Source organism: Phyllostomus discolor, chromosome 1 (assembly GCF_004126475.2).
Source record: "Phyllostomus discolor isolate MPI-MPIP mPhyDis1 chromosome 1, mPhyDis1.pri.v3, whole genome shotgun sequence".
NCBI classification, from domain to species: domain Eukaryota; kingdom Metazoa; phylum Chordata; class Mammalia; order Chiroptera; family Phyllostomidae; genus Phyllostomus; species Phyllostomus discolor.
The window spans coordinates 46,947,410-46,966,585 of NC_040903.2; positions in this window are offsets into that span (position 1 = coordinate 46,947,410).

Consider the following 19,176-nt stretch of genomic DNA (forward strand, 5'->3'; position numbering starts at 1 on the left):
GGTTCCGAAGCATGCCAGAGAAACCATGTTATAGTTGGAATAAATTTTACTGTTTTCAAAGGGAAAATTAAAAATAAAATAATTACTCCTGGATTTCTGGCAAGAGCAACCAGGTGGATGGAGTTGGCGCTTATTCAAACAGCGCGGACCAAAGGGAGCTGACGAAAGGGGGTCAGCAACTTCCAAACATGTTGAGTTCCAGATGCCTGAGATGCCGAGGTCAGGTGACCAGGCTTACAGTTGTATGCATGGATCTGAATTCAGAAGAAAGGTCCAGGCTAAAGATAGAAAACAAGTGGAAATTGCTGGAATATAAATTATATGTAAAATCTTGTTGGAGGATAAGATTTCATTTAAAAAAATAAGTAAGTATAAAGTGAACTGAACAGAAAGCCCAGAACTGAATCCTAAGCACTCCTATATTTAGAAGCAGAATTGAAAGAGAGTATGCATAAGATGCTGAGGAATAACGGTCAAAGGGAGATCAAAAACTCGACCAGGGTGTCATGAAGTCAAAAAAAGAAAAAATTTCTCCCCATTTGCATTTAGGAAAGTTATCTGGTTCTCATTTGTAGTAGTTAACTCACCCCACATTTGGCATATTTTGGGTACTCATATTTCTCCACTCTCTGCTAGCCTATAACTTGACACATTTCACTGGTTTTGCCTGTTCATTCCCTGGCTGTGTTTCAGGCAACAAGAGTTATGCTGGGCATTTATGCAGGAAAGCAAAGGAAGATAAGACACCAGGGGCTGCCAGCTGGTCTAAGAGAAAGCTCGGAGCCATAAGATCAGCCTTCAAATGTCTTTCTCACTTAGATCCTAGGATTTAACTTTGTAAACTTCATTGATTGAGGAGTTGGTATGGGAGAGGGACTAAATGAGAGATGCTGGAAAGCAAAGAATAAAAGACAGACAGACAGGGGGAGGAGGGAGGGAGGGAATTAAAGGGTTGTTTCTTCTCTTAGACCCTCATCATTAAAACCTTTAGCTAGGCTTTCAAATCTCTAAATGCAGCAAGGGCTATTTTTAAAAAGAATGACCTCAATTTGGCATACAAACTAAGGTCAACCAAATAATTCAGGAGGCCTCCACTTGCTATCATAAATATACAAAGAAAAAGGGAAAGTATCAGTTCAGCATTCCCCCTGCTTTAGAAAGAGAACAGGAACATTCAAACCTTTTCCAAAATGGCCTTACCATTTTGTCAAAGGCAAGCAAAATCACTGTGACTTGAATGTTTAGATAACACGCATTGCAGTTAGTGTGTTGGTGATAGGTCAGATATATTGTAGAGTTAAATAATTATGTAAAATGTGTGTCATTAATAATATGTTGGAGACTTAGATGTATAATATTTACCTACATTTCATAAAACTCAATAAAATAATGCCTTCAATTATTTTAGATGTCTTTGTTGTTTTATTTTTTCTTTTGGACATCAAAAATTATACATATCTATGATTTATTTAATGCTAAATCTTAAATGGGCAATGCAATTCTAGAGCATAATACTGTTGCTCTTTTTAAAAAGTGGGTAATAACATATACTTTCAAATTATACCTGTACCTCAGATTGGCTTCTACAATTGCTAATTCTATCACCTTGACCTAGTTACCCAGTCTCACTAAGCCTTAAAGTTTGCATCTGTAAAGTGGGTATGTACCTCACAGACATTATTCTGAGGACTAAATGAGATAAAGGGCATGACACACCCAGCTACTTCATTTATGTTCCTAATCACTGCACTTTACTGCCTTCCTAGGTTGTCCTCATAAAATGATCCTCCATGCAGAAGTCACACATTTCCTTGGAAGACCACACTGGATTGGGCAAGAAAGTAGGGCTTACATTATTATCATTGCTGCTATCAAATAGTGTCCTGATATTAATAATTGGAGGACATATTGGAAAAGCATTAGCTATTCAGGTAAAATAAATCTTCCAGATTTCTGGGAAGAAGCATGAGCCAGAAAGGAAATTAATACGGTGTTGATAGTCACACTGAGGGCCAAGAGAGAATGCCCCCACCTACCCAGGTCTGAGTTTTAGACATTACAGTATTGGAGAAAAATTCCACCTTTTTTTTTTGTTAGTAACATGTCTCTCTGAAATTCAGTGATAGAGGCAGCCCTGAGCAGCATAAAAGAGTGTATACGTACATCATTACAAGGACTTGATGGTAGCAAGCATATGACCATATATACAGAATAGGGAAAAGAAAAAAAAAGATAATTTAAGTCCCAGAAGTTTCACAAACAAAATCTAAACATCTTATTATTTTAGTTTTAGAGATGAGTAAATAAAAACTCAGAAAGATCAACCAACCTCTCTAAAACATGTAATTAGTCAACAACAGAGCTAAAATTTGTACCTAAATTTTTCTCACATTGGCACAATAAAGGAAGCAATTAATAGCCCCCTATTCTTCACCATCCCAGGCTCCACACTTTTTGCATGCAATGTTGTAGTTCCTCCCAGTATGTAGAGAAAGTATATTTTCAATGCCTTCTCTTTAACCATATGACTTGTTGAAGCCAATAGAATGAGGGCCAAGTAATGCTGTTCCAAGGTCGTCAGGGACCTTGCATTTTTCCACTTGCCTTGTTGGACCTCTGCTGTCACCATAAGAAGTACATGTCCAGGCTGGCTCACTGGCCCCTGGAAGAGGAGGAGGAGAGACACAGGAGCAGAGCCACCCCAGCCAAGCCCTCCTCCCACCCAAACCAGATCAGATCTGTAGATATAAGAACTATAATATTAAATGACTGTCACTGTTAGCCACTGAGTTTGGGGGTAGTTTGTTTTGCACCAAGAGCTAACTGAAGCACATGCTATCGACAGATTGAGTTTGACATTCTTCATGTTGCCATTGTTAGCAAGTCGTGCTTTCTGCAGCCATTAAGGTGGTGACAAAGATCAGCTGCACATGCCATCTTTGAGTTACTAAAGGCATTGCTGAGAAGTTAAAAGGGCTCATTGGGGTATTTGACTTTACACATAAGGAAGAGAAAAATCTATTCTTGATTTTTCCAGCCTGAGTTTTTGCCTTAGTTTCACCAATCTCAGTCTCAGCTTTCTGTGCCCTCTGAGGCCTACTGTCTGCTCCATCGGCTCTTCCCAAGTCCAGCCAGCCTACCCATGAGTGGCTTTCCTCGGTGTTCCATCTTTATTTTCTCTTTCTGAGCCACTTACGACTTTCAGTTGTGATTTGCTGAAGCAGACCAGGTCTTCATTGTTTATGGAAGCAGTCTCTGGAACACAGATGTCACCTCCAAAGTATTAAATAAGATTGTCATGGCTTTCCATTGGTAGCAATCTGAACTAGATGCAAAGCTATTTATTCAAAGTGAAGGCTATGCATTAATCAATAAATCCCCAAGTGATGGTTTCCTTCTGTATTCACCCTTCTCTATCATCCTTATTTTTCAGATTTTCAGTAAAACTGCAAGATCTTATTATACTAAATGTTAAAGGGACTTATTTAAGAAAATGAAGATCAAAACTATGAATAGTAAAATGAAAACAAATTCACAACTATCAACCACTGAACCTAAAAAAAAAAACAAAAACTAAGCAAACAACTAGAACAGAAACTGAATCATAGAAATGGAGATCACATGGAGGGTCATCAGTGGGGAGGGGGAAAGGGGAGGGTGGGGGAAAAGGTACAGGGATTAAGAAGCATAATTTGTAGGTATGAAGTAGACAGGAAGGGATTAAGAACACTATAGGAAATGGAGAAGCCAAAGAACTTACATGCATGACCCATGGACATGAACTAAGAAGGGGGATTGCTGGAGGGAAGGGTGGGTACTGGACAGAAGGGGGCAAAAGGGAAAAAATTGGGACAACTATAATCGCATAATCAACAAAATATACTTAGAAAACTGCAGTGAAAAAATTGAGAATGATTTATGCAGGGGAGAAAAATCACCAGCACTCCACCTTAGAAAAGCTATCAAAAGATGGTATATAATTAATCATCAGGTATATGATTAATTTTATTTCTTAATTTAAATACCTATGCAATGTTTCCATGTGTGCATGGAATAGATAAATGCATTAGTTTTGCTATTCCAAATAGATCGTGAACTTCTTAAAGATAAGAATATGACTTCTTTCCCTGTGGCCCTAGTGTCCATCAGTGCCACAGACATAATAGATGCTCAATAAACATTTGCTAAATAAGTGAATAAACCCTCATCCTGTATTGCTCAGTGTTCAATAGGAGAAATTCTCTCCAGTTGTGTTTACCAAGTGAAATAACCTGCAAAAGCTGCTAGCACAGTGCCTGACTCATGGGCCTGCTTTGTTTGTTAAATACATTTCTTACTCTTGGAACACTGTACACTTCTAGAGAAGCAAGTGCCAACAGTTGCTTTAAAATTATTAACAATGAGCAAAAGTAACAGAAATCATCCTTTCCCATGTGCCCCTATTAGTTTCAAAATACAATGGGGGCCCCCCAAAATGGAATTATGTTCTGGAGGGTGGGCCCTTTATAGTCCAGGCTTCCCCCACTGGGTGAGTGTTCTAGGAACCCATCTGTATCAGTGTACCAGCTGGCGTTGTTGTGAGATGCTGCCTTTGGCTTCAGTGAATTTTTCTGAACTTTTTTAAAAATATATTTTATTGATTATGCTATTACCATTGTCCCATTTCCCCCTTCACCCCCCTCCACCCTGCGCACCCTCTCCCATCCACATTCCCCTCCTTTAGTTCATGTCGATGAGTCATACTTATAAGTTCTTTAGCTTCTACATTTCCCATACTATTCTTGCCCTCCCACTATCTATTTTCTACCTACCATCTATGCTATTTATTCTCCATACCTTTTCCCCCTCTCTCCCCCTCCCACTCCCCTGTTGATAACCCTCCATGTGATCCCCCTTACTGTGGTTCTGTTCCTGTTCTAGTTGTTTGCTTAGTTTCTTTTAGTTTTGTTTTAGATATGGTTGTTAATAATTGTGAGTTTGTTGTCATTTTACTATACATGTTTTTTTATCTTCTTTTTCTTAGGTAAGTCCCTTTAACATTTCATAAAATAAGGGCTTGGTGATGATGAACTCCTTTAACTTGACCTTATGTGAGAAGCACTTTATCTAACCTTCCATTCTAAATGAAAGCTTTGCTGGATAGAGCAATCTGGGATGTAAGTCCTTGTCTTTCATGACTTGGAATACTTCTTTCCAGCCTCTTATTGCCTGCAAGGTCTCTTTTGAGAAATCAGCTGACAGTCTGATGGGAACTCCTTTGTAGGTGACTGTCCCCTTATCTCTTGCTGCTTCTAGGATTCTCTCCTTCGTTTTTACCTTGGCTAATGTAATTATGATGTGCCTTGGTGTGTTTCTTCTTGGGTCCAACTTCTTTGGGGCTCTCTGAGCTTCCTGGATTTTCACCCAGAAAACTGTGTGTAAATATATTGTATTTATTGTGCTATTACAGTTGTCCCATTTCCCCCCCTTCACTCCCCTCCACCCTGTATACCCTCTCCCACCCATATCTCCCCCTTTAGTCATGTCCATGTGTCATACTTACAAGTTCTTTAGTTTCTATACTTCTCATACTATTCTTACCCTCCCCCTATCTATTTTCAACCTACAATCTATGCTACTTGTTCTCTGTACCTTTTCCCCCTCTCTCCCCCTCCCACTCCCCTGTTGCTAACCCTCCATGTGATCTCCATTTCTGTGGTTCTGTTCCTGTTCTAGTTGTTTGCTTAGTTTCTTTTGGTTTTGCTTTAGGTGTGGTTGTTAATAAATATGAGTTTGCTGTCCTTTTACTATACATGTTTTTTCTTTATCTTCTTTTCTTAGATAAGTCCCTTTAACATTTCATAAAATAAGGGCTTGGTGATGATGAACTCCTTTAACTTGACCTTATCTGAGAAGCATTTTATCTGCCCTTCCATTCTAAATGAAAGCTTTGCTGGATAGAGCAATCTTGGATATAGGTCCTTGTCTTTCATGACTTGGAATACTTCTTTCCAGCCCCTTCTTGCCTACAAGGTCTCTTTTGAGAAATCAGCTGACAGTCTTACGGGAACTCCTTTGTAGGTAACTGCCTCCTTATCTCTTGCTGCTTCTAGGATTCTCTCCTTCATTTTTACCTTGGCTAATGTAATTATGATGAGCCTTGGTATGTTTGGGTCCAACTTCTTTGGGACTGAGTTTCCTGGACTTCCTGGAAGTCCATTTCCTTTGCCAGAATGGGAAAGTTCTCATTTATTATTTGTTCAAATAATTTTTCCACTTGTTGCTCTTCCTCCTCTCCTTCTGGTACCCCTATAATTCAGATGTTGGAACACTTAAAAATGTCCTAGAGGTTCCTAAGCCTCTCTTCATTTTTTTGAATTTTTGTTTCTACATTCTTTTCTGCGTGGTTGTTTCTTTCTTCCTTCTGGTCCACTCCATTGATGTGAGACCCAGCTTTCTTTCCATCACTGTTGGTTCCCTGTGTATTTTTCTTCATTTCACTTACTGTAGTCTTCATATTTTCATCTAATTTGCAAGCAAAATCAACCAATTCTGTGAGCTTCCTGATCACCAGTGTTTTGAACTGTACATGTGATAGGTTGGCTATCTCTCAGTCACTTAAAAGGATGGGTTCTGGGGCTTTCATCTGGTCTTCTCTTTGAGCTATCTCTCTCTCTTTTTTATTTTTTTTTTTTGGTCTGATCATGCCTGTTAGGAATGAAAGGTGGAGCCTTAGGTGTTCACCTGGGCTGGTCACCCCAGTCGCTGGGTTGTGACATTGTATGTGGGTGTGGGGTCAAGAGGGAACAATGGCCCTTGCTCTGTTCTCCTTGGGACCTCAGTCCCTTCTGCTGCTTCCCCCGAGCAAACTGGGCCCCTCTGGTGCCAATTCCTGTGTGGGTGGGCTTGTGCTTGCCATGAGACTTTCCAAGGACCTCTCCTGTGAGGCTGGGTATCTCTCCATGCGCCTCAACTCCCACAGATGTTTTCAATTAGTGTCCCAAGGCTCTATTTCCCAGTACTGGGATCCTTGGTTGTGCGCATTGCCTTGCTTCACAATTGCCACCTCACTGGGTCTGCCGGTTTCCACCCCTCAGCCAGGGCCCGCCCACTGCAATCTTGTGCACCCTGGATGCCTTATGCACCCCCGGATGCCTGGTGCACCAGGTCCCAACACTCTTTGTTCTCAGTGCCACCGCAACCCAAGTCCAGCTGCCCAACTCCACCCCTCCTACCAGTCTGGATGAACGGGTCTATTTCAACTTCTTGGTTGTCCAACTTCCATTCAGATCAATTTTCTGTCAGTTCTGGTTGTTATTCTGTTTCTAAATTGTTGTTGTCCCTATCTTGGTTGTTCGAGGAGGCACAGTGTGTCCACCTATCCCTCCATCTTGGCCGGAGGTTCTGAACACTTTTTCAATACCTTTTGCTCTTTTCATGCTGGGTGATTTACTGTGCACCTGCCTACATATCACTGAGTGTTCAGCAGCTTTTGACCAAAACGGCATGACGCCCATGCCCCACCCTTCCTGTTTACCTGATCTCGCCCAGAGCAACAATTTTTTGTTTGTTTCCCTGGATTTAAAAAGAAGTCCTCAAAGAGAAACATTTTGCTGATGTGGAAACACTAAAAGGCATCCAAATCAGTGAGTTCAAAAACTATTTTGAACAGTGGAAAAAAGTCCCAATAGGTGTATTGCATCAAATGGGGAGTACTTTGAAGGTAACTGAAGTTTAAACATGTAAGAATACACAATTTTTTATAAATAAATTCTGGGTTTTTGGGGTGCCCCCCATAAGCTGCTCCTCAATGGTGCAGAAGACCCTCCTTTTACCACCTTTTTTCTCTCTCTCCTTTGCCCTACCTCCCCTCCCTATTGCACACAAAAATGAGACACTATTTGGACAATATTTACATATATAACTTTTTTACTCAACAATTTGGTTCCACAGATGACCCTCAGAAAATAAATGAAGGAAATCAATGTGATTTCTCTCTAGTTCTCTGTTACCTATATCAGTCTTCCTAAGTCCACCCTAAAGAAATGGCTCCCAAGCCCTATTCAGGCACGCTTTGCTGGGACAACTTTAGTCACCTCCTGTTCTCTCTTTCAGGCTATCCTCATTCTGTTGTTTCCCATAGTGCACCAAAGGGAACTTTCTAAAACACACTTATTCCCTTATTTGAGAACCAAAATAGCTCTCATTGCCAAGAGCAATGGCTGCTAATCTCTATGAAGGACTCTTCTTGCCCCACCCAAATACCTATGGGCATATACCCAATAAGAGTCACATAGCAGTTTTTTAGATTTTCCTTGGATACCATGTTTGAAACCTTGAAACCCAGGGAGAAGTTTCTACTCCCATGCCTAACATCCAAGTTCCTCCAGAATGTTGCCAAGTTATCTCATCTCCCCAAATTCTCCTAACTAAATCCCAGATAAATTTACCACCCAGAATGCTTTTCCCATTTACATTTCAATGCCTTAGAAAACTGAACTAGAAGTTAGAAGCTCTGGATTCTAATTTGCTAAGGGCTTTTGTGAAATTACATTCTTTCTGAAGCTCAGTTTCCACGTGCACTAATTGATGGAGGTGGTTTAGATCAGTGTATCCCAAAGTATAATATGTGAACCACTAATTTTAGGTCACACACACTCTATTATTTTTTATTTTAAGAGTTGCATGTTTATTTAAATGTGATATGGGGAAAGCATATTAATGAATTCTATATTTTTACATTCCCAACATAAGTTTATTATATGAGGCATATCTATAACTTAGTTTTACATAGCACGAAGATAAGTGTTAAAAATGAGTCAGTCTGACCTCTAAGTATATATTAATTAAATAATAGGTGATATAAAGATACTGCAAAAGTTAGCAAACATGAAGATTAAGGAACACAGGACCGATAGATTTCCAAGGCCTTTCCCAGGCCTCAGCCATGATAGACCCCTGGGGTCTCTTCACGAACTTTGCTCCCAGAGCTGACCATAAACTGCTCTCTCAGAAACAATAAGGTAGGAGATAAAAGAATTGTCTTTTTATTCTCAAGCAGAAAGTAATTTTAATTTTTTTTTTATTTTTGATGAAGACAAAAAGGATTTTATATAAGTTGACCAAAATACACCAGGAGAGTATTTCTAGGAACAGAATTCAGACCTTGCTCCCTTGGGACTGGCATTGACAAGTTTGTTGGGACCAACTGATGGTATAGTTAGGACTCAAAACATAAATTAGCACAAATTTTTTCTTACTGGCTAACACATACACATTCAGTTAGAAGCTTCAGCTGCTCCCTGCAACTACTCCAAGTTTCATGAACAGAAGGCAGATTTCCTCAGGGAATGGAAAGATTTAGGGCTGCTTCATGGATAGAAATTGCATCCAGTTAGGATACAGGGAGAGCGGGTGTCATAGCTATAAATGTATTTAAGAATTGCCACAAAAAAGGGGTCTGTGTGCTGTACAACACTCGTGGCTGTGGCCGTTTGTATTTAAAACATTGATGTTTCAGAAGCCAAGTATCATTCAATAGATGGATAGATGGACTGATAGATAGGTAGAAAAGTTCTTCTGGATGAATGTTTCCCCCTGCTAATTTTAAGGGGAAAAACTTTTCCCCCCATTCTAACATCCTTCTCTTTACAAGATACTAAGTCTTGGGAATGGGCAGCTCTTTCCTTCTTTGATAGCAGTCCAGAGAATTGCCTTGTTATGTGTTGTTATCCTGTAAGGCAAAATCAAATCTAAGGAAGAAAGAAGGAGTTGCTTAATGGGTATAGAGTTTCAGTTCTGCAAAATGAAAAAGTTCTGGAGATTTGTTGCACAACGATGTGAATATAGGTAACATGACTGAACTATATACACTTACAAAAAAATAAAACCTAGAGGCTCCAATAATCTTGGATTGAAATAAACCCTGAAAAAGCAAAATAAGAAAGGGACATAAAAAGCATGTGGCATACATTTAAAGATGAATCTAGCTAATACCCTCTGGAGATAAGCCCATCAAGAGGAACAGAAGGCAGCTCTGACTGAGCAGTGGGTGATAGAAATTCCCAGGAGAAACAAAGAGATCTCTTACAAAGCATATAAAAACATCACATACCAAGAAAGCCACTTATATATAAGGATAGCTCTGACAGTAAAACACAGACCAGACCATGGTAGGTTTAATGAAGGGATAATGAACAAGGTGGAGTGGCACTCATGAGATAATTTAACTATTTATTAAATCAGGGCACACAGACACCTCATCTTCTCCCTCTTCTCCACCCAATGCTTTATCATTTATAGTTCTCACTTAGAAGAAAAAAACTAGAGCACAATTTTTAAACAGTAAATGGAGGACTCAGAGCTTTAGATTCTTTGAATTGTAATTAAACAACAGTTCCTCTTGAAACTCTTTCTCTCCATCTCCTCATCTCTAAAGCAAGAGCAGGACAACCTGGGGCATAGGAACTCTTCCTGCGTCAATAGTCACTGATTGGCAGAATGAGGGATATTAGCAAAGTTAGTTGTGACATTTGGCTCTTAGCCTCATCTCTTCAATCTGAATAACATGCTACCTGACACATCATAGAAAAGAGATCTTAAAATTACACTTGGAAGAAGGTGAGCTCATTTGGTGTTGCCAGGGTTTTAGGCATTGAGAAAAAATGAAATTTGGGAAATAATAATCTTATCTGTTACAGATGACATAATGAATAGAGGAGGGGGAAAAACAGACATAGCTATACAAAGGACTCTTAAAACCCAACAATAAGAAAAAAACCCGATTTTAAAAATGAACTAAAGGCTTTAACAGACACCTCACCAGAGATGTACAGATGGCAAATAAGCATATGAAAAGATGTTCTATATCACATGTCATCAGGGAAATGCAAATTAAAGTAACAATGAGATATCACTACTCTACACCTGTTATAATGGCCAAAATATGGAACACTGATGATAACAAATGTTGGTGGGAATGCAAAATGATACAGCCACTTTGGAAGACAGTTTGGCGGTTTCTTACAAAAATTAGCATATTTTTACCACACAATCCAGCAATAGTACTCCTTGCTATTTACCCAAAGGACTTCAAAACTTCTGTCTACACAAAAACTTACAAATGTATGTTTTTAGTTCATAGTAACTTTATTCATAGTTACCAAAACTTGGAGCTACCAAGATTTTCTTCAGTAGGTGAATGTATAACTAAATTTGGTTATAGCCAGGATGGAATATTATTCAGTGCTAAAAGGAAATGAGCTATTAAGCCATGAAAAGACATGGAGGAATCTTAAATTCATATCAGTAAGTGAAATAAGCCAATCTGAAAAGACTACATACTGTGTGATTCCAACTATATGACATTCCGGAAAAGCAAAACTATGAGGACAGTAAAAAGATCAGTGGTTGCCAGGGGTTGATGGGTGGAAACAAATAAGTAGAACTCAGAGGATGTTTAGGGCAATGAAACCACTCTGTATGATACCACAATGATGGGTACATGTCATTATACATGTGATCAGAACATACAACACCCAGAGAGAAACACAATGTAAACTATGGACTTTGGGTGTCAATGTAGCTTCATCAACTGTGATAAATTTGCCCACCTGGTGGGGGATGTTGATATTGGGGGAGGTTGTGCATGTGTGGGAGCAGGAGGTAATGGGAGATCTCTGTACCTTATGCCCAATGTTGCTGTGGACCTAAAACCACTCTAAAAAATAAAGTCTTAATAAAATTTTTTAAAGAATAACTGTATGAGGTTATTAAAAACTAATAAACATGACCTACAAAATAAATATATTTAGAAATGGAAGAGGATAGGAGCTCAACATGGTGCTAAATTGAAGGGAATGACATTATTTAATAGATGTGCCATAGAAGGTAGAAATACTATCTTAATTGGCAAACAATGCAAGACAGAAAAATATGGCAGGCAGAACAAGATAAACAAATGCTATTTCTCAGTAAACTAATGGAATAGAGCAAATTCTTTTTTAAAACATTCAAGAAATAACATTACAGAATTTAAAAAGTCTCTCTCTATATATATCTTAAACATCTTAAGTCAGTATAACCACTAACAAATTATGATCATTATTCCATTCCTTTCTCTTTACTTGTTATTGAGTTACTTTATTGTATACTCTAATTCAATAATTTTTCAAATATTTTAAATGCATTTGGCTTGTAGCCAAATTTATAGCAATTACTTATTCTTCTGTAGTTATCTGGTTTTGGTGATGCCTCTTTAACATTTTTTTCATTCTTAACCTAACTGATTTCTTTATTGGCAAGATAGAGTATGTAGTTCAGTAAGTCGTTCAAGAAGAAGATGCTGGATATCATAGAATGTCAACCTGTATTCTCACATGCAAAAGGCACCCTAACTGGATGTTTCTTCTTGGAACATAATATTTTTCTCAAAACTCTGTAGCTGCCTTTATTGTCTCTTAGATTTTGGGGGTCTCTAAAGAAAATCATCTGAGAAAAAGCATCATTTTAATTTCCTTTATTAGTATTATGTCTTACATTCTTTTTTGCTTGAGGATTTTTTTCCTTGTCCATGTAATCCATGAAAACTGAGAGAATGTGGCAGTTGTATACTGGTTCAAAAACAAGCTTTCCAAAAAAGAATGTGTCTCTACATATATATGTCTGTTATGAATTTTACTGATAAGGGATATGCAGCACACAAACAATAAATATAAATATAAATAAAATTTATATATATATAATTTTCTTTATTCCAAATCCCATGTAGTAGCTTATTAATCTTCACTGAATAGTTTTCTTGATTTTAACTGAACTTGTTTGTGTAGATGTCCTATGGTGACAATCAAAGAATGAATGTGGTTCCGACATGAATGTCAGTTGATCATTTCTTTTCTATTTACAAGAAGAAAGCAAAATCACAAAGACTTATGTCAGAACTTCACTCATCTGTCAATGAACTGACTAAATTCTTCTCTCAGTATGTATTTTTGAATGCTAAAAGATTATTTCTCCAGTTTTGGTGCTATCCTAGTATAATGACTAAAGACAGCATAGTGTTTTTGCCCACCCTTGTATTTATAAAATTGGGACTATTTAAATTTCAGGCTGATAAACTCAAGCTTTCTAATAGAATAATTTTACAAGAGCACCCACTTTATTTTGAATGAAAGGAAAACATGATAGAGGACTTTGTCACTTATGATAATAAAAGAGAGAGGATAACCAAATTGAGTCTTAGTAGAGAACACTACCTCTAGCTAATTAGTTAGCTAACAAAGTCTCCTTTATAGTTTGTTCATTCATAAACTCAGCAACCTTATAAAACAGGGCAAGAAATCTATAGCACAGCTTCTAAATAAACTTGGTATCTTTAGATTCAAAAGATTTTCCTGTTAGTTTTTTTTAAAGTCGACTCTTATGAAAAGAAGACACATATTTCTTCATGGAATGCTGACAACCAAGGAGTTAAAGAAACATTCATCTAGACCAGTGTGCCAAGACAAAGAAATATGGCCCAAATGAAAGAACACATCAAAACTCCAGACAAAAAAAGCTAAGCGACAAGGAGATACACAACCTATCTGATGCAAAGTTTGAAACACTGTAATCAGGATGTGCACAGAATTGATTGAGCTCAATCACAAAATGAAGGCTATCCAAAGTGAAATAAAGCAAAATATACAGGGAACCAACAGTGAAGGGAAGGAAACTGGGATTCAAATCAATGATTTGGAACAAAAAGAGGATATAAACATCCAACCAGAACAGAATGAAGAAAAAGGAATTAAAAAAAAAATAAAGTGAGGCGAGGCTTAGGAACATCCGTGACAACTTTAAGCACTCCAACATCCAAATCATAAGGGTGACATAAGGAGAAGAGGAAAAGCGAAAAATAGAAAAATGTATTTGAACAAATAATGGAGGAAAACTTCCCTGATCTGGTGAAAGAAATAGACTTCCAGGAAGTGCAGGAAGCCCAGAGAGTCCCCAAAAAATTGAACCCAAGGAGGAACAGACAAAGGCACGTCATAATTAAGTTATCCAAGATTAAAGATAAGGAGAGAATCTTAAAAGCAGCAAGAGGGAAAGAGAGAGTTATCTACTAAGGAGTTCCCATAAGACTATCAGCTGATTTCTCAAAAGAAATCTTACAGGCAAGATGGGACTAAAAAGAAGTATTTGAAGTCATGAAAGGCAAGGATCTACATCCAAGATTACTCTATCCAGCAAAGCTTTCATTTAGAATGGAAGGGCAAATAAAGTGCTTCCCAGATAAGGTCAAGTTTATCATTACCAAGCCCTTATGATATGAAATGTTAAAGAAACTTATCTAAGAAATAAAAGAAGATCAAAAACTATGAACAGTAAAATGACAACAAACTCACAACTATCAACAACTGAACCTAAAAAACAAAAATAGAAACTAAGCAAACAACTAGAACAGGAACAGAAGCACAGAAACAGAGATCACATGGAGGGTTATCAGTGGGAAGGAGAGAGGGAAAATGGGGAGGAAAGGTCCAGGGAATAAGAAGCATAACTGGTAGGCATAAAATAGACAGGGGGAGGTTAAAAATAATATAGGAAATAGAGAAGCCAAAGAACTTATATGTACAACCCATGAACATGAACTACAGGGTAGGGAGAATGCTGGAGAGCCGGGGGATGAGGGTGGATGGGGAAAAATGGGAGAGAAAAATGGGACAACTGTAATACATAATCAATAAAATATACTTTAAAAAAGAGGAGCTTATATTATTTTTTCCATACATGCATTTTCTTTCTATCTCAGTCTGATCTGTCCTTATGAGTTCCTATTTCTATTTCATAGCATTTGAGTTTTCAGGAGTGATATTGAGAATTCCCATTATTTTTTTAAACTTCTGGTTTCTTATCCTTAAATGTCCTTAGGTATATATTGTCCATTCTCACAACTATACACTTTCCCTGAGACTTCAGAATATTTCCCTTCTCTCATATTTTCATAGAGTCTATATTGTTGTTCTTGTTTTTCTCTTCCTGTATTCATCATAGAGGAAAGAGTTATCAATATTTGCCAGAAACCTGTCCTCCCAAATGCTGGTTTTTAGATCTACACCTGAAAAGCAACACAGTAAGCAAAGACCCCTCCTTCATCTCTTGTGTTGAGCAGGTCTTCATCATATGCAGCTTTACTACTCTGAAGTAAAATGGCCCTTTAATCCCATTGCTTGATCCTCTGATACCCTGAATTACTGCAGTATGTTAAATAATCACAATACCCAGGATATAATGCTGCCTGGTATCATCCTCTATTTCTTCAGTCTTATTCAAGAGGACCAGATCTCTCAAGATTTAATGCACTATCTCAGTCCTCTGGCACATTCTGCTTTGTTCTTTTCTAGGAGCTTCAGGTTCTGAAAGGATCCAAAAAGAGCAGGGTGAGTTTGGGAAGGCATGGTACATTGGCTCTTTCAAAAGCAAAATCCATGGAGTGCCGGAATGATAGCCAATTATCTTCTTCAACAAATTCTGGAGCTTTTGTCCAGGGAGCAGACAGTGAAGGAGGTATAAAATATCTTCTCCCTTTCTTTCAGATAGATGAGATAATACTGCTTCATCAGATAAAGTGTGCACAGGCAACTATGCTTTTCTAAATACAGTTTCATTGACATTTGTGTACCTATTTATGTATGTGTGTACAAATAGTGTGAGTGTGTGTGTGTGTGTGTGTGTGTGTATAAATAATTACTTGGATATATTTGATCAAAGTTCTCCTGAGCATGGTTCCCACATTATCACTAAAATATAGTCAATTAACACAGAAGCCAAGAGTGGATGGATGGATGGATGGATGGATGAACAGACTAATGGATGGATGAAAAGAGAGCAAGGAAGGAAAGGAGGGAATGCAGAAGGGAGGGAGGGAGGGGAGGGGAAGAAAGAAAGAAATTTTGGCCCTGGCTGGTGTGGCTCAGTAGATTGCAGGTCAGCCTGTGAACCAAAAGGTCACAGGTTCAAATCCCAGTCAAGGCACATGCCTGGGTTGTAGGCCAGGTTCCCCAGTGGAGGAATGCAAGAGGCAACCAACCGATGTAATCTCCTGGACACTGATGCTTCTCTCCCTCTCTTTCTTCATCCCTTCCCCTCTCTCTAAAAAGTAAATAAATAAAATCTTTTTAAAAAAAGAAAGAAATTTTGGAAATAAATATCCTCAGGGGCAAATCTCAGCCAAGAGGGATGGAATCAAAGACTAAATGCCCCAGATTTCCTACCTCTATGTGGGAAAATTCTGAGATATGCTAGGTATGGCTTCTCAAAGGATCTCTATCAGGATTGAGATCTAGAATCCCACAACTCATTAACACACTTTTTATTGACTTTTTCTTACTCCCTCACTTATGCTGACAGCCTCCCAAATACACTACTTGCACACAAGTCCTTGTGTCAATGTTACTTTAGGGTAAATCCAAACCAAAACATAAAATATTTATATAATTAATATTTGTTTTGATTTGAGTTAAGAATTTCAGCTTCAGATTTTAGCCCATTTCAGCTAGGATGATAATAAGTTGCCATCAGTCTTCAGTGGCAATACCATCTCATAAATGTACTCTCATCATTTTTTAATTTCTGTTCCTTATTTCCCCATCATCCTGTGTTGGCCTCTGCTCTATGAGCATGAGTTAATTAGAATGATTCACATATCCATGACCTCCTCTGGTTCTCTCATTTCTTCCTCAGCCAGTCTGCAGAAAGACAGTTCTTCCCACATGGCTTTCCATGCTATCAGCAAATGGAACAAGACAATGACAAACTCTGACTGATCTGGAGGTCTAGACTTCTGAGCTGTTTGCTTTTATTGTCCCTACGTATCAATATCAGCACAATATGATCCACCCACAAGGACTTAACAATGAACTACTAAGCTACCATAAAATTTAACAGGAGGCTTACTCTAATTCTAAAATCTCCATTAAGATCTTTAGAAGAGCCACATGTAAATTACAAATGCCCTACATAAATTTACACATAGCTGAGTGATAGCTACAGAGACACTTGCAGGTCTCCCTTGAGTGAATATTTTTAGGACCACTCTAAAATTTTCAATCGCTTTTTCAATTATTTCTGAGCCATGTTGATTCTTTACTCTCTAAAGAAAAGGAACAAGACTATTGTTTAATTTTTTAAGTTAGGAGATATTATATTAGGAAAACATAAAGGGGGTCATAAAAGATGTAGATGCATCTGGAGAAAACTGCTCCAATCACCACTGCCTGGGGCCCAAAGCTTACTGTTGGTGCTGTGTCATTTATAAAGAAGCAGATGGCACACAAGAAGCCTATGTCTCACTTGCTTACAACAAAAGCCCTAAAGCTCTGATTTTGGACTGGTGCTCCCATGATTAAACTATCTAGTCCACATGACTTGAGATTCAGGTTGAAATGAGGGTCACCTCAAAGTCAAACAAACACTTCCCAGGATGTCCATGAAATGATTGGCCTCAGGGGCATTCAACCTCAAAGGGATTCTGTCCCATGCCAAGGGAAATTTTACTCAACTTTATACAAAGCTTACAAGTCTCATTGAACCTGAGGGTGGGACTATAGTCAGCATCTCCTAAAGATTAATTGTGCTGGTACTTGGAGAGTTTATGGGTGAATTGAGATGGAGTGAATGTACTTGATTTCCATCATCACTGTGACCATGTTATGACCAATGTCCCAGGCACAGTTCCCAGGCTACATTGAATTTTTCTTCCTTGTCCTTCACATTAAGGTTTAGTTCCAATGGATACAACATCCTCAGACCCAAGAAGTCCTCCTCACACAACCTCAGATATAAGAATATAGTAGCATCATTAAAACCACAGTCTGAAATTAACTTTCCCCCAAACTTACTTCAGAAACAAGGCTGGGATAAGAAATGTCCCATTTGGGGGATCAGAAGGCTTAGAATCCAACAAATGATACCTAGTGCTTACTGAGCACTCACCACAAATGAGGTGCTGTTCTCAGTGTGCTCCACCCTGTGGCACGTTGGCTTTTCCGAAGATGGCTGTAACAACCTGCCCCATCCATCTCATATGCTCTTCTTACAGAATGATGTTGACATGTCTCCTAATGAGTGATAGGATCTGTGACCTTTCCCCTTGAAATGGAATAAAACCTTACAACTCCTTCATTCAATAGCATAGGGAGGAAATAAACTCATGTGATTTCTAAGGCTAGTTCATAAAAGGTGGCACACATTCCATATAGTTCTATTGGAATACTTGCCCTTGGAACCCGTCTTCAGGCTGTGAGGAAGCCCAAGCCACATGGATAGTCTAGATGGAGGTATTGCAACCAAGGGCCCTAGCTGAGGTCAAGATGATGCCAGCCCCAGCTGCCTCAGCAAGTATATAACAGACCCTAAATAGAAATGGCCCAGCTGAGCCAAATCAACTACTAGAATCATGAATAATAACAGTAAAGTGATAGTTGTTGTTTTAATGCATTGTTTGGAGTTATTATGCCATAATTATATCATTGTAATACATGTATGAACTTATTTAATTTTTATAGGAACCCAGTGAAATAGGTATTATTATCCTACTTTCCAGATGAGGGAAAACTCGGGTATTGGGTGGTTAAGTAATTTGCCCAGATAAGTGGCAAAGTTTGGTTTCAAGCTTAAGCAGTCTTATTTATTATAGCTTATGTTCTTAAGCTATATTCTCTGCTGCTGCTTCTATGCTCTTTTTCCCTGTAAAACTGAGAGCAAGAAAAAGTGAAAAATCAGTGCTAAAAGGGATGGGAGAGGGGCTCCTCTTTCAATCAGGTGGCATCCATCAATTCAAAACTCCTCTAGCTATTGGCTATGCCCATACCTGGGAGGCTGGGCAAGTACAAACCAAATGGAAAACTGGCACCCATTTCTTTTCATGCCTGCAATCCAGGAGCTGGGGCGGGAGGTGGCTCCAGGGAAGCCCCTCACTGCACTGCACTCCCTTCTGCCTCCTCTCCTTTATGGAAGGTTTACCTCCCCTACCTGACCACAGAATGCACCTCTGGAGAACACCAATTTCTCTAGGGTGCTTTGACAAACCAACAAGCTTTGTGGCTAAATCTGAAGTTTGCCCTGACTGGGTGGCCCAGTTGCTTGGAGCATTATTGCATTTTCCAAAAGGTTGTGGGTTCGATTCCTGGTCAGGGTACTTACTTGAGACAACCT